The sequence below is a fragment of the Neovison vison genome, chromosome X, assembly GCF_020171115.1.
Source record: "Neovison vison isolate M4711 chromosome X, ASM_NN_V1, whole genome shotgun sequence".
NCBI classification, from domain to species: domain Eukaryota; kingdom Metazoa; phylum Chordata; class Mammalia; order Carnivora; family Mustelidae; genus Neogale; species Neogale vison.
Genome location: NC_058105.1, coordinates 101,440,148 through 101,443,572, shown reverse-complemented (window position 1 = coordinate 101,443,572; position 3,425 = coordinate 101,440,148). Strand labels below are relative to the sequence as shown.

Here is a 3,425-nt window from a genome sequence, read left to right as displayed (position 1 = left end):
AATTTTATGGTTTTCTTCATGATGGGCCACTTGCTAGTTTATATTTCCCTAGAATATTTTTATATTATCTAGGTTTTCATATTTTTCTGTTACATCGATCACTGTATTTTATTATTTTTACCTTTATTTTTTTAAAAGATTTTATTTATTTACTTGACAGAGAGAGACACAGAGAGGGAACAGGAGTGGCAGGGGGAGAGGGAGAAACAGTCTTCCCACTGAGCAGGGAGCCCCATGTGGGGCTCGATCCCAGGCACCCAAGATCATCACCTGAGCTGAAGGCAGATGCTCAATGATTGTGCCATGTGGGTGCCCCTATTTTTACCTTTATTTGATATTTGTCCAGGTTTATTGAGGTATTATGATGAATAAAATTGTATATACTTAAAGTATACAATGTGATGACTTGATATATGTATACATTATGAAATGATTACCACAATCAAGTTAATTAACATATCTGTCACCTTATATAGTTACCTTTTTCTGCATGTGCATTGTGAGAGTGCTTAGGATCTGTTCTCAGCAAATTTCAAGTCTACTATACACTATGATTAAATATAGTTACTGTGTTGTACATTAGGTCCCAGTAACTTACTCATCCTATATTTTTTGTTTTGTTTCAAGTTTTTATTTAAATTCCAGTTGATTAACATACAGTGTAGTAATAGTTTCAGGTGTAGAATTAGTAATTCATCACTTATGAATAACACCCAGTGTTCATCACAGTTAAGTGTCCTCCTTAATACCCATCACCTATTCAACCCATCCCCCTGCCCACTACCCCTCCAGCAACCCTCAGTTTATTCTAAGAGCCCCTTATATGGTTTGCCTCCCCCCTCCACCGTTTTCATCTGTTTCATTTGTTAAATTTCACATATAAGTGAGATCATATGGTATTTGTCTTTCTGACTGACTTACTCCTCTTAGCATAATACACTCTAACCTCATCCACATCGTTATAAATGGCAAGATTTCATTCTTTCTGATGGGTGAGTATTATGTGTGTGTATATATCTGGATGTCTCTCTCTCTCTCTCTCTCTCTCTATATATATATATATATATATATACATATATTCATATTCACCTCTTCTTCATCCATTCATCAATCAATGGACCTTGGGGTTCTTCCCATAATATTCCTATTGTGGATACTGCTGTGATAAATATCAGGGTACATGTGTCCCTTTGAATCAATATTTTTGTATCCTTTGGGTAAATACCCAGTAGTGCAATTGCTGGGTCATAGGGTAGCTCTATTTTTAACTTTTTTTTTTTAAGATTTTATTTATTTATTTGACAGACAGAGATCACAAGTAGGCAGAGAAACAGGCGGAGAGAGGAGGAAGCAGGCTCCCTGCTGAGCAGAGATCCCGATGCCTGGGATCATGACCTGAGCTGAAGGCAGAGGCTTTAACCCACTGAGCCACCCAGGCGCCCCTATTTTTAACTTTTTTGAGAAACCTCCATACTGTTTTCCAGAGTGGATGCACCAGGTTGCATTCCCACCAACAGTGTAAGAGGGTTCCCTTTTTTTTGCATCCTTACCAAAATCCGTTGTTTCCTGTGTTATTAATTTTCACCATTCTCACAGGTGAGAGTTGATATCTCACTGTAGTTTTGATTTGCATTCTCCTGATGATGAGTGATGTTGAGTATCTATTTGTGTCCATTAGCATCTGGGTGTCTTCTTTGGAAAAATTTCTATTCATGTCTTCTGCCTGTTTCTTAACTGGATTATTAGTTTTTTGGGTATTGAGTTTGATAAGTTCTTTATAGATTTTAGATACTAACCTATTTTCAGATATGTCATTTGCAAATATCTTCTCCCATTTCATAGGTTGCCTCTTAGTTTTGTTGAGTGTTTCCTTCAATGTGCAGAAACTTTTTATCTTGATGAAGTCCCAATAGTTCATGTTTGCTTTAGTTTCCCTGGCCTCCAGAAATGTGTCTAGTAAGAGGTCAAAAAGGTTGCTGCCTGTGTTCTCCTTTAGGATTTTGATGGTTTCCTGTCTCACATGTAGGTCTTTCATCCATTTTGAATGTGTTTTTGTGTGTGCTGTAAGAAAGTGGAAAAATATAGAACGCTTCATGAATTTGCATGTCATTCTTACAGAGGAGCCATGATAATCTCCTCTATAGCATTCCAGTTTTAGTGTATGTACCGCTGAAGTAAGCATGAGAACTTATTTACCTTATCACTTAAAGTTTGACCCTTTCTTTGACCAGCATTTCCCATTTTTCTCCACTACCTAGACTCTGGTGACCACCATTCTACTCTTTCTATGAGTTTGACTTTTGTTTTGTTTTGTTTAGATTCCTTATATGAGTGAGTACATACAGTGTTTGTCTTCACATGTCTACTTTATTTCATTTAGAATAAGTACTACAGGTTCATTCATATTGCCACAACTGGTAGAATTTCCTTCTTTTTATGGCTGAATAATATTCCATCATATATACACATTCCACATTTTATTTGACCATTCATCCATTGATGAACATTTGGGTTGTTTCCATATCTTGGCTATTGTGAATAGTATTGCAATGAACATGGGAGTGCAAAAATCTCTTGAAACTGCTGATTTAGTTTCTTTTGGATATATAACTGGAAGAGGGATTGTTGAGTCATATGTAGGTTTTTAATCTTCAGTGCTAGGTTTCTTAATAATTAGTTACCCATTTTTCATTGCTGATGCTGTTTATTCACATCTTCATTCTATTTTCATGATTTTATTTAAATTCAAGGTAGTAAACATATAGTGTAGTATTAGTTTCAGGGGTAGAATTTAGTGAGTTATCGGTTGCATGTAACACCCAGTGGTCATCACAAGTGCCCTTAATACCCATCACCCATTTACCCCACCCCCACATCCACCTCCCCTCCAGCAATCTTCAGTTTGTTCCCTATACTTAAGACCCTTTATGGTTTGCCTCCATCTCTGGTTTTATCTTATTTTATTCTTCCCTTCCCCTATGTTCATCTGTTTTGGCTCTTAAATTCCATATATGAGTGAAATCATGGTATTCGTCTTTCTCAGCCTGACTGATTTTGCTTAGCATAATGCACTTTAGTTCCTTCTGTGTCATTGCAAATGACTAGATTTCATTCATTTTGATGACTGAGTAATATTCTATTGCATATATATATATATATATATACATACATATATATACATATGTGTATACATGTATATTCTCACATTTTCTTTATCCATTCATTAATTGATGAACACTTGGGCTCTTTCCATATTTTGGCTATTGTGGATAGTGCTGCTATAAACATTAGGGTGTATGTGCCCCTTTGAATCACTATGTTTGTATCCTTTAGATAAATAACTAGTAGTGCAATTGCTGGGTTGTAGGGTAGCTCTCTTTTTAACTTTTTGAGGAATCTCCACATACTGTTTTCCAGAGTGGCTG

At 36.1% G+C, this 3,425-nt stretch overlaps 1 non-coding gene across 1 annotated transcript; it reads right to left on the bottom strand.

The window, feature by feature from the left end:
• Nucleotides 1-2,075: 2,075 nt before the first annotated feature.
• On the bottom strand, nt 2,076-2,178 carry LOC122897821. The gene has a single exon (XR_006382658.1). It is a non-coding gene; the product is annotated as a U6 spliceosomal RNA (small nuclear RNA).
• Nucleotides 2,179-3,425: the final 1,247 nt, after the last annotated feature.